This window comes from Melanerpes formicivorus, unplaced genomic scaffold (assembly GCF_026170545.1).
Source record: "Melanerpes formicivorus ecotype bairdi unplaced genomic scaffold, bMelFor1.0.p_v2 SCAF_7, whole genome shotgun sequence".
NCBI lineage: Eukaryota > Metazoa > Chordata > Aves > Piciformes > Picidae > Melanerpes > Melanerpes formicivorus.
Genome location: NW_027142359.1, coordinates 11,176,473 through 11,189,760, shown reverse-complemented (window position 1 = coordinate 11,189,760; position 13,288 = coordinate 11,176,473). Strand labels below are relative to the sequence as shown.

General features: G+C 38.2%; 1 long non-coding RNA gene across 1 annotated transcript in view; it reads right to left on the bottom strand.

Annotated features, from left to right (window-relative positions):
* The window catches only part of LOC137442360 (uncharacterized), a 96,298-nt gene that overhangs the window by 64,770 nt on the left and 18,240 nt on the right, over positions 1 to 13,288 (bottom strand). The gene's annotated exons all lie outside the window — the stretch shown is intronic.

The following is a 13,288-nucleotide window of genomic DNA, read 5'->3' as shown; positions in this document are numbered from 1 at the left end:
ATTCCTTCAAAGTCTTAAATAAGTGCTTAAGTAGAAACCACACTTAAGGTGTGGCCTGCCCATCACATTGGAAAGAAAGCAGCACACATTCTCCTGGATAAAACCAGCATATATTCTATCATCTTCTTCATATGAGTTAACCTTAGAAAATATTACAACTTAACTGAGCCCTGCACTCTGAATGAGTATCTCTAATGTCCTCAGGTGCTGTGGGGAAATTCATCTTGGTGGTGTTTAGTGTTTTTTTTCCTTTTGTTGAAGGACACGGTCACTATCCATGTATTTGAAAATTGGTGTGAAAAGCAGAATTGTATATGAGTTAATTGTGAAATTTACTCTTCTGAATTACATAAAATACTTTACCAAGTATTGGCTGAAAAAAAGAACGTATAAATCAATAGTAAAGCAGGTGGTGAAAAGCAGTTTATGCTACAATATCTCTCCCCATCACAATTTTAAACATTCTCTAATGTTAAAGTTATCCATGTTGTGTTTCCCACTATGATCTAGGAAGAAAAAAAATAAATCATCTGAATCTGGGTAATAGTATCCAAACCAGAGTTATCTATAGTGCAGATCAACCTTTGATTTTAAACATAAACCATTTATTTTAGACATGTCACATGTGGACAAAATCAATTCTCAGTTTCAGAAATTCTATGTACAGAATTGTTGTTGTCTGGTTGGTGCAGTCCTTATCACTTCATTCTGTGTTACTTGTAAATAGATTCATTAAATGAAGACCAAAAGCTGACAGGAACTAAAGAGCTAGTGTTTTGGTATGGATGATTCTGTCCATCCAATTTCAGGTCAATCCCTAAGCTTCTGTCAGAGAATTATTTGTTTTGAGGGGGAATAAAGCAAATGATCTGATCACTGACTAGCTGAATATATGAAACAGGTAAATTTATCAAACAGCAAGTGAGCTGTATGTGCTGTCTGGTATAGTTGTTGTATCAGAACAAAACAAACAAACAAACAGCAACAACAACAACAAAACCCAAAAACCAGCAACAACAACAACAAAAATAACACCAAAACCACAAAACCCAAAGATGAAAAATGTACTAAAAGGGCTTTGGCCTATCCAATACAGAATTAAAATCTGCTAGAAAAGCAAGCCATATATTTGTGGCTATGTACATACAAATACAGATATATATATAATTCATACTTATTAGATATGCCACTGAGGTGGTGTACAACACACACATGAGACAGCATTAATAATAATTTTAATATAACAAGTCAGCCACAAGTGTAACCTCCCAGCTTCAAGGGGAAAAAAAAAAACAAAAAAGGAAAAAAATCCCCACAATAAAAGAGAGAAACTTTAAACCTCATAAACATGCATCTCTCATCTCAGACCTGTGAGTTATGAGTTACTACACTGAAAAAAAATTAAATACAAAATAAAAAGCTATAGAATCACTTTAGTATTCATTTTGCATGCATGTTGAAATAAAAACTGAACTGTTACAATTTAAAAATACATAGGAATAGTACAGCATAATATTAATCCTGATTCTTGTTAGTAAATGCTAGGTGGTGAGAAAGTTTAGATCCTTAAAATGGTAGTGCAACACATTTCTATATTTTTTTCTCTGAAAGTGATTTTCTTTTCTCATTTTTCCAGTTAAAGAAGCATCCTTTAGTCTTTCACAGCTCTCATTTTCTCCCTTTTCCTGCTTGTGTTCCTTTTCTCTATTATTGCTTTGGTGCTAAACATTAACAAAGCCATAACTAGCAGCTATACAGACATAGCCTAGGCAGCTATTTTTAGGGCAATTTTGTTTGACTGTTTATGAGCTTATAAAAAACATCCTTAAGTATCAGCAATCCATTGTTTGTATCTTATGATGTTCCACGTTCTTTCAGAGTGAAATCTGGGGAGGATTCAGACGATCCCACTCAACTAATAACTCCAAAGTCAAATGCTTGATTCAGCAATAAAATATGACTTTGTAAGAGAAATTTTGGAATGTTTGCTCCTTTAGGTGCAGAGAGACTTTATCACAAAGGACTGACCTTGTAGCCTGATCCAATTTACCAGCAATGGTGACTGCCTCAGTGCTGCTGGAATGTGAAACCTTTCCGTGGCATTAGAAATGGGTCTTTTAACAAAGATTAATGCTGACCATTGTGATAAGTCCTCTCTAGTTTTATTTACTTTTCTAACTGTGCTGGGACATACTGGCATTAACGCAGTTTCTATCCTCTCCGGTATTTTCTTATTAGACAGTTTTCTCCACTTTTGGGTCACCGCCCTTCATTTTCAGATCTATTTCCACTTAGACCTGAAATATGTTAATTTCTGTTGAAGATATTTGTGGAGCAGCAGTTACCACGCAATCTAGGTGCTACAAATTTATTTTTATACTTATCATATTATTTCCTTGTCACAGACGGATATGACCCAGTTACAGAGTAGAATTAATATGTACTTCATAACTGAAAATAGTCCTGCTTTCGGAAGCCAATTTAGATAGACTTACATGGAGAACTAAGGTTATAAACTTTTTTCCCATAGCAACTAATAATGAGCACATTTATCACTCACCTCTTACCACAGAAACATTACAACAATGCAATCTACTTCACTAGGTCAACAAAGAGAATACAGCCAGCTGGCCCCTCTACTCAGAACTTGTTAGGCTGCACTATGTCTAGTTCTGCTCCCTACATCTGAAAAAAGACCAGATTAGGGTCTGAAGCAGGGCCACAAAGATAATCAATGGGTCAGAGAACCTGCCTCTTAAGAAAAGACTGAGAAACTAGGTCCTTTGATACTGGAGAAGAGAAGGCTTAGGAGGAAGCACATCTCAGTTTTCCAGTAGTTTAGGAGTTGCTACAAAATGGAGAGAAGACCTCTGATCACAAGGAGTCACATTGAAAAAAACAAGGGACAGCACATACAATTTGCACAGGAAAGGTTTCTTCTTGATATAAGAAAGAAATTTTTTACAGCAAGAACAACCACTCCCTGGAACAATGTTTCCAGGGATGTAGTAGAGTCCCCATACAGGAAGTTTTCAAGATGCAACTGGAGAAAATATTAATGTCACCAAGGTTCCCTTTTACACAAAAGGTTGGACCATGTGATCTTTCAGGATCCCTTCCAACCTCAACTGTTCTATGATTCCATGATCAGAGCTTCAGCATGTTCAGCTTATGAGTGCAGTGGATTCTAAAACCTGTTGGCACATAACAAAAGCTTAGTAGTAGTTTGCCATTTTCATGTCTGTCCTAGCCTCTCTACAAATTCCTTCAAGCATTTTAAATCTGTGTTCACTACTAGTCACAGAAGACCCTGTATTGCATCCATCAGGCCATAAAGATCACAAGCCTCAGTCACATGAGTTTAACTAAAACTCATTTCGTCATCTGGCTATCCAAAATCAACTGCAGTCCTCTCCACAGTGGTAGTAAAGAATGGAACAGGAATAGAATAGAATAGGAATGGAACACAATAGAATAGGAATAGAATAGAATTAACCAGGTTGGAAAAGACCTTTGAGATCATCAAGTCCAACCTATCACCCAACACCATCTAATCAACTAAACTTTGGCACCAAGTGACCCATCCAGTCTCTTCTTTAACACCTCTAGTGATGGTGACTCCACCACCTCCCCGGGCAGCCCATTCCGATGGCCAATCACTCTTTCTGTGATGAATTTTGTCCTAATATCCAGTCTAAACCTCCCCTGGTGCAGCTTGAGACTGTGTCCTCATGTTCTGTCACAAGTTGCCTGGGAGAAGAGACCAACCCTCACCTAGCTACAACCTTCCTTGAGGTAGATGTAGACAGCAAGGTCTCCCCTGAGCCTCCTCTTCTCCAGGCTAAGCAACCCCAGCTCCCTCAGTCTCTCCTCATAGGGCTTGTGCTCCAAACCCCTCACCAACTTTGTTGCCCTTCTCTGGACACGTTCCAGCAACTCAACATCTTTCCTAAACTGAGGGGCCCAGAACTGGACACAGGACTCAAGGTGTACAGTGCAGTGTACAGGGGCAGAATGACCTCCCTGTTCCTGCTGGCCACACTGTTCCTGATGCAGGCCAGGATGCCATTTGCCTTCTTGGCCTCCTGGGCACACTGCAGATTCATGTTCTGCCTGGCCGCTCTCCAGCCACTCTGACCCCAGCCTGTAGCACTGCATGGGGTTGTTGTGGCCAATGTGTAGAACCCGACACTTAGATGTGTTAAATGTCATGTCATTGGACTCTGCCCATCTGTCCAGCTTGTCAAAGTCCCTCTGCAGAGCTCTCCTACCCTCTAACAGATCAACACCTGCTCCCAGCTTGGTGTCATCTGCAAATTTACTGGTGATGGACTCAATCCCCTCATGCATATCATCACTAAAGATACTGAACAGGAGGGGTCCCAGCACTGATCCCTGGGGGACACCACTAGTGACTGACTGGCTGCCGGCTGGATGTGGCACTATTCACCACCACTCTCTGGGCTCAGCCCTCCAGCCAATTTCTAACAAAATGGAGAATTTCAAGATGAACACATAATTACTATGTTAATTCCTGAAACATTCACTTCAGTTAACTGGAGAATTGCTACACTTGATCACCTATTAAAAGGCACATCCATAACTGAGAGATGTCTTGGTAAATAAAAATGGCGTACAATGACAAATCATAGCCAGTACCTGAAGAGAGGAAAGACAGAGAGGGACTTTTCATAAGATTCCTAGTGATAGGTCAAGGGGGAATGGTTTTAATCTGAGGAACAGCAGGCTTAGACTAGATTTTACGAAAAAGCTCTTCAGTACGAGGGAAGTGAGACCCTGGAATAGGTTGCCAAGAGTGGTTGTGGGTGCCTCCTCCCTGGAGCTGTTCAAGGCCACATTAGATGAGCACTTGAACAACCAAATCTAGTTGAGAGGTAGCAGGGAGGTTAGAGTAGACAATCTCTAAGGTCCCTTCCAACCTAAGCCATTCTATGGTAACAAAATCAGACCTTTTAGGACAACATTCCAATGAAATCAAGGTTAAAGAAAGTTTGACAAGAATGTAAGTGGAAACATTCACATTGGTAGAAAAGGAATCTAAATAAGAGAAAATGGGTAAGGAAATGAATTTTGTAGGGTTAAAACCGAAAATACAGAAGACAAGGAGAGCACTGTCTTACATGGAGGTGCAAAGATGAAATATTTACAAGGAACTGAGGAAACACTTTAGAGAACAGGGTCTGGAAAGTAAATACAGCCAAGGAAGAAAGGTAAGCAAATAATTTGAAGAGCAATTGTTGTTTCCATTCTATGCTACTCAATCAAGCTCTCAAGGGGTAAAAGGAGAAACTGAATTTCATCATAGGGCAGGAAAGCATAAATTTATTTATATTCCAAATATTGTATTTCCTTCTTTCATAGTTTTCACTAAACATAAAATCCTTAGCACATTTGCAATTGCATTGTACTGATATCTGAAATAAAGGCACCGTTATTACCTGGGATGTATTTAACAAGAGGCATTACTATATGAGTAAAAGGAGGTTCTCATTCCCATTCATGTATGAGAAATGATTGCTGCAATCTACTGGGTAACTCTACACTGGAGAAAAAAAAATAAAAGGGAAGTGATGGCATAAATAAAATTCTTCATAAAAAAAAAAAAAGTAGGATGCCTGTGAGCAGCACTGTGTTCTAGGAATGTATGCATAGATATATATATATAATATATATATATACACACACAGGTTGAGAGCAGTTGAACAACTTCAACTATGTCACAAAATTTATGTACTTTGTCTATTCACAAAGGAGCCACCAGAATTTAAGTGGATTTTGAAATGTTATGAAATGCCTGATGGGAACAGTCTGGACTTTATGACCCAGTAAACCCCTCTGTGTCTGAGCCAGGCAATAGTTAGTAGTGTGAAGAATTATTTCTACTACCAAGCCAGGCGATACTTAGTAGTGTGAAGAATTCAAAGACTTGCTTCTGTCTGAATATTGTTTATTCCCTGTGTTTGTATTCAAGGTTCACCTCTTTTCCTTATATGCTTCCAGATCAAAATATTTTTGTACTAACCATCCTGTAAGCCAGTATCTATAGTAGTAATAATATAGGCTGCTTCATCTACAGATCAAGCCATTCTACCAACTATAGAACTCTGACAAAATAGAATTAAAAATAATAAAATTGACAATAGGAAAATCGCAATTGATAAACTAGAACAAATTTCAGCATAAGTATGATAAAATAAGAGAACAAGCAGTACACAGTACAAAATTAATTAAAGTAGGAATATTTTCAATATATTTCTGTAGAGCTCCTTGTACACTGTAATTTCCTCTACAGATAAGAATTATTTCCCTTTCACCGAGAGGATCAATTCCGTGTCATACCACACCTAAGTTTCTGTTAATTGTGGGTGACGCATGTCACAGATTATTACCAGGTCATCTTGTCTGTAAATTATTTTCAAAAGTGTGATAACATTTTCATTCCTTACTTTGTGACTTTGCGTGGAGCATCCTCAGCCACATGGCTTAGGAAATTTCGTAAAGTAACCAACTGGAGTTTAGACTGAGTTGGCTCTCTGTTATGTCATTAGTTTAAATATATTAGAAATATTTACATTACTGTGTTGTCAAAAAATGAATACCTTTTCCTTTTTGTTGCTGTTTTGTTTTTTTTTTTAATAAATAGATATTTGTGGTTATATATTTAAATCAATAGTATCTGCTGGAAGTCTGAAGAATTTGACCTGTGATCAGATAACAGATTCAGGAAATTACCATAAAATATTTTTTCACAGTATCACAGTATAACTAAGGTTGAAGAGACCTGGAGGATCGAGTCCAACCTATCGACACAGACCTCATGACTAGACTATGGCACCAAGTGCCACATCCAATGTCCTCTTGAACCCCTCCAGGGACAGTGACTCCACCACCTCCCTGGGCAGCACATTCCAATGATGAACGACTCGCTCGGTGAAGAACTTTCTCCTCACCTCGAGTCTAAACCTCCCCTGGCACAGCTTGAGACTGTGTCCCCTTGTTCTGGTGCTGGTTGCCTGGGAGAAGAGACCAACCCCTTTCTGGCTACAACCACCTTTCAGGTAGTTGTAGAGGGCAATGAGGTCACCCCTGAGCCTCCTCTTCTCCAGGCTAAACAATCCCAGCTTCCTCAGCCTCTCCTCTTTGGGCTTGTGCTCAAGGCTTCTCCCCAGCCTTGTTGCCCTTCTCTGGGCACATTCAAGTGTCTCAATGGCCTTCCTAAACTGAGGGGCCCAGAACTGGACACAGTACTCAAGGTACGGCCTAACCACTGCAGAGTATAGGGGCACAATGACTTCCCTGCTCCTGCTGGCCACACTATTCCTAATGCAGGCCAGGATGCCATTGGCCTTCTTGGCCACCTGGGCACACTGCTGGCTCATGTTCAGGCAGCTGTCGATCAGTATCCCCAGGTCCCTCTCTGTTTGGGAGCTCTCCAGCCACTCTGACCCCAGCCTGTAGCTCTGCATGGGGTTGCCGTGGCCAAAGTGCAGCACCTGGCACTTGGACTTGTTAAATGCCATCCCATTGGATTCTGCCCATCTGTCCAGTCGGTCAAGGTCCCTCTGCAGAGCCTTTCTACCCTCTGACTAACATCTGCCCCTAACTTGGTGTCATCTGAAAACTTGCTGATGACTGACTCAACCCTCTCATGCAGATCATCAATGAAGATGTTAAAGAGGACATGGCCCAGTACTGATCCCTGGGGGATGCCACTGGTGACTGACCGCCAGCTGGATGTGGCACCATTCACCACCACGCTCTGGGCTCGGCCCTCCAGCCAGTTCCTAACCCAGCACAGAGTGTTGCGGTCCAAGCCAAGAGGTTGCGGTCCAAGCCACAAGAATAGTTTTTTTATAGTTCTCACAGACTACATAACATCTAGATGCCACTAGTTTTAGTTATAGATCCTTATATTCTTCCTATTATTGTACTTATAGCTTACAATTGACAATATTAATTATGTACTTTTGATTCCACCCTGATAGCCAGCTGTGAAATCAGGGCTGTGCATTTCCTGACTGTATTATCTTACATGCTTCAGGAGTACAGCAAAACTCAAGGGAAAAAGGAAAAGAAAAAAAAAAAAAGAAGTTAAAGTAGGGGTATATTTCTGTCATGCAAGATATTTTATCTTCCATGGCAGATTTATTTCATTGTGAGACCTTTTCTGAGCTGTTGTGTATAGTCTGATTATCTGCATACACGAAGACTCATTCCATTTGGAATAACTATGTGTGGAGGAAGAGAGTTGAGCTGCAAGTGCTTACAAGGAAAGGCAGAGCTGATTTTAGGAGAAAAGATGAAAGCCTGTCTTATTTAAGCTGGGACAAGTGTTTGCAAGCTAACATGATTGCATTCTATAAATAGGTTGGTATTGAGAGGCAGGAAGAAGAAGAAAGATTTTTGTGAGTGTGTGCATGTTTAGGCAAAGTCTAGTTTGCAGTACAAGGATGAAGCAATTTACCTTTAAACATTCACACCTACACTGGAATAAGTATATATCCACTACCATGCAAACACAGTGATATGCTCAATACTCTGAGCTTGGGGAAGGATTATGTTAGAAGACTGTTAGTGGTAGTAAGGGTTCATGACCTGTAACAGCTTTATGACATATACATTGTTTTGGTGCAGTTAGAAAACTTTTTTTTCCTCATTATTTTTTGTATACCACCATTGTCTGCAAGAAATAAGGCTCCAGTTATGTGTAATGGGTTTCCAGTTTTGCTGCTCAGTGCTAAGGGAGAGTGGCTTTTAGTTTGCTTGTTTTGACCTGTTGCATATTTTTATTGCATTTTAAGTAATGTAAAATAGAAATTATTGACCAACCCTTGATTTTCTGTCCTTCCTAAATCCTTTTGAGTAATCTCATACTGAGGAATCCTAATTAATTTTTTATAAACCCCATTGTTCTTAAGTTGCTGTCATTCACATTCCAGAAGTGCTTTCATATTGTTGTGATCTGTGCAAACAGCATAAGATGTCTTTACCTTGAGAGTTTTTGTGGAGGTTACATTCCTGAGAGCATCTCAGGAATCTCTTGACTGTTGTATGAAAGCTAAGTATACAGCACTTCTCCAGTACTGCAGATTTTTCATCTGACAGTGAAGCTGTTCCATAGGGTAAATTATAATGGCTTGAGAGTTTTTACAGATTAGCTGAATGCTATTCACTTCAACACTATTGGAGAACACAAATTACATCGTTTGAAGTGACTGGTTCCATTTTCTTGCTTTCAGGGTCAATGGGTATTTTGTGCCCACTTGATATCACTTACTGAAAATTCTTTCCGAGAGTGGTTCTCTTGCCATTGAGATAGAAGGTTTGAAAAGCTTCTCAAAACTAAGCACTTTTCAGAGATTCTGTATTAATTTAGGGAAGTGGTTCCCCATTAAATAAAAGAGTTTACTGAAGTACAAGATTTAGAACCAGGGATTTACAGCTCTTCATTCACTGCGTATACTTGAGGCTACTATTTTACATTGAATTCTGTGTTTATGGATGTGGACTTTCATAAAATCCTAGAGAAAACCATAGGAATGTCACTTTTCCGTCCATGTAGAGTTCAGTTTTGGCATACAGTGATGTGCTGAATAACCTTTATAAATCAGTTTTTTTCTACTGTGGGATCATTTATCTGAGAAGTCTCTGGAAAGCGAAGATTTAAAAGAAGGGATTTTGTTGTTGTTGTTGCTGCCATTAGCTATTATAAATCTTTGAATGAATCCTTAGTTTGGCAAACTTTGAAGTTCATTCCTGCACATTTCCAAACAAGGCAAATCACTTATGTTCATATTAGAGGCTGAAGTAATGGAACTAAGTAACAATAGCTACTTGCCTCTTTGTACGATGGTTTGGCAAATAAGTGCAACTTCAATGTAGTAGCAACTGCTTTTGTGTGCTCCCTCTGCAAGCAGAATAAACTTTCTGCTATGTGGGTGATGATGTGTATCCATGTGTGTCAGTCTGATAAAATGCATGCAATAAAATCTGACTTGATTTCTAAGCTGAATTCAAAATTAGATACAACTAGCAGCACAACCTCTTTAAAAAGGGGAAATAGAGAAGATATTGCTGAGATATAACATGAGTCTTCACCAGCACCTTCTGGGCTAGCTGTAGTGAGAACAACTTTGTATTTCAGTAGATGCATAAGATTTAGGTATTACGTATCTACAAGTGCATGCATATACAACACACAGGGACAGGGACATCCAATTGTGGTCTCATTGCAAAGCACTAATACCTAATGTAATCCTTTGGCTACTTTTACTACCTTCTGCTGGGAGATGAATTAAGTTGCAACTGTGTAGGAGCTTGTTTAAACACCTGTGGTGGGTTGAGATTACCCTCAAGTAATTTGAGAGAATTACCCCCCAAAATAAAATTGCCAGTCCAGCTCAGATGGAAGCAAATGAAGCACACTAAAATCTAGGTATAAGAAATACAATGACTATATACAAAATACACAATATTTACATCTATTCACAAATCACAAACAACACGAGAACCCCCCCTGGACAAAACCAGGGGACTACCAACAGTTTCCCCTCTCCTCCCCACTCTGTACAAGAGAAAAGAGAAAGAGGAGAAAAAGCAGAGAGTAGCATGTCAATACTTAACTGCAACAAGAATGCAGCCAAGGTCAGCAAGCCAGCAGAAGCAAGCAGCTAGTATCTGCTAGAGTGAAGAAGCTGAAAAGAGTTTGTACTACTAACTTCATATTAGTTTCAGACCAATGGGATTATTTAGACTTTACCATTATTTTTGCCGTTATATCCAATGATAATTTATTTACATTCTACCACTTTCTACTCAGTCTCTGGAAAAATTTCTTAGGCATCAGCCTAAAACTGCTGTAACACATAAAAAATGAGAATGAACTTTGGAAGGATGCACACATAAAATCTACTAGTTCTTTCTCAATATTCATGTCACCATACTGTGTTAAATATAAGCTACTTTGAAAGTTCATTATATTAATCAGTAAAAAGACACTCTTTTGTGGAAAAAAAGCAGTTTTGTGTGTGAATAATTTGGAAGTTAAGCATATGTATAAGCAAGTTCACTTCTTGAATTGGAGCACCAGTGGAGGCATTTGTCTGGTTTTGCTTTGAAGATTATCTTTGAAGCTGGTTCTGGATTTACCAGAAGTCTACCACTATGTTTCCATATTTGATCATTTATTCTGTTACTAGTTATACCAAAACCAGCATTTGTCCTTCTGTAATGCTGAAATAATTAATAGCTCAAGCAACTCACAGATTAAGAATTCCTCACTGAAATCTAAGTTGGAAATTTGGCTGGTCCTGATGAAATACAGATGCAGGGTTGTACTAATCTGATACTCTGCAAATTCCCCCTCCTACTGCTGAAAACCACAAGCAAAACTGGCAAATGGGGCAAACAGAAGAGTGTAGAAATCAGAACAATGGTTTAACAAATTTTTAATTTCAAACTCATCAAAAGTATGAATGATCATGTGGTCATTTCATTGCTTTGAGTTTATTATGTCAGAGTATTTCACTGACTCTTTGTAAGAAGACAGATATAGACTGGAGGGTTTTGGTAGCCTAAAGACAGCTGTGGTAGGATGAGAGAAAACAAAGAAGATACCTGGATTCTTAAGTATATCTTTAATATTATATCTTTAATCACTTCAGGGGCTTCTAAAGCATATATAGATATTTATTTGGAGAATAGCCAAAAATGGCAGAGTTCATGCTGAAAAATGAAAAATTATGGAGCTGCACAACTTCCTGACATATCCTTGTGTACAAACATAACTCAGGTAAGACTTCAGTGAGGCCACACTACTCCTTCTGCAGTGGAATATGAGTGTAGGAACCACTCAATGTGTAGTGCATTGGTAAATACATAAAACCTATGCACAAGGCAAATGTGTAATAAATACAATGTAGTTTATTACCCCTCTCTCGTCATAAAACCCATATCCTTCTTCTCCATCTGTATGGTGATTTATGTTAATTATTTTATTTAATTTTTGTCATTTTTTATTAGATTTATGGGTTCAAATTACTTCTGGGCTAAAAACAGACATGAAACAATTCCCCCCCCCCCCTTATTAATTGTGAGAAAATGGACAAAATGTATTAAAGGGTGTTTAGTTACAACTTTGTTGCACTTTCTCTGAAATAGTGTGTCTGAGGAGTCTTATGCAGCTGTACTACAGTAGGACTGTAAAGGTAAATTCAATAAAATTGTCATGCTAATGATTTTAGAATTTTCAAAAGAGGTCCAGGCTTAGAGACAACTTTCAAAGTTTTGAAAATCAGTTAATAAATATATAATAGGGATGTGGGAAGTGGTGTGTGAAGATTAATTCCCATTACCATCCCACTTTGTGATATATGTTTATTACAGATCAAAATTAATTGCTTGCAGATACTATCCACTTTATTATGCAGGACTAATTCCAGAATGCTCTAAATAACAATATGAATATTAAAATGTCACACAACAAAATGTTTCTGTAAGAATTATAACTGTGCTTTAAGACTGTTCAAAGTCTTGTCCTTTGCTTATTTCTGTAGCTTTTTCAGGAATATATTCTAATAATTGATGAAAATCTCATTTTCTTTTCCCAGATAAGATGAGTAACTGATTTTCAGCCTTCTCAAAGGTGAGTTTTGTGCAAGTTTTAGCCTGCATGCATTTTTGATAGATTTGGAAATTGCCTTTCATTTCCTGCATGCCTAAAATAATTCAGTGTCCTGTTAGATTAATGCCATACATCATATTTACCTTAATAAGTTAAGAAAATGTCTTCAGAAGTGCCTTTCTTAGAGCTAGAACTGGAATTGGGTCTTTAACATTAATCAGTTGGTAACTTACATTCTATAATGTGGGAATACAGGTTTGAAATAATCACATTTAAAATAATGCAGTTATCCCTTGATATGATGTATTTTCATATATTAATAATCTTTGATTTTAAACTTATATTACTGAATGTGAAGTGCATGTAATTTCTTTTGAAAATGTTATAGAATTTACACACAATTTAAAGTCTCTTATTCTGTCATTTCTATGATTTCCTGCTCAGCCTTGAAACTGTGTTAAATGGCATACATGGAAGTGGCATGCCAATGGCATGGCAGTGGCAGAGATCAGACATCTGTTTTTTTCCCCAAATACTTTCTTCCATAATTTTTCCTTGGCTGCTTATAGATATGAGTCTTTAACCACATGAAACCCTCTAATGCTATTCCATGGTTCTTATAGAGAACAATAGAGCAAACCCATG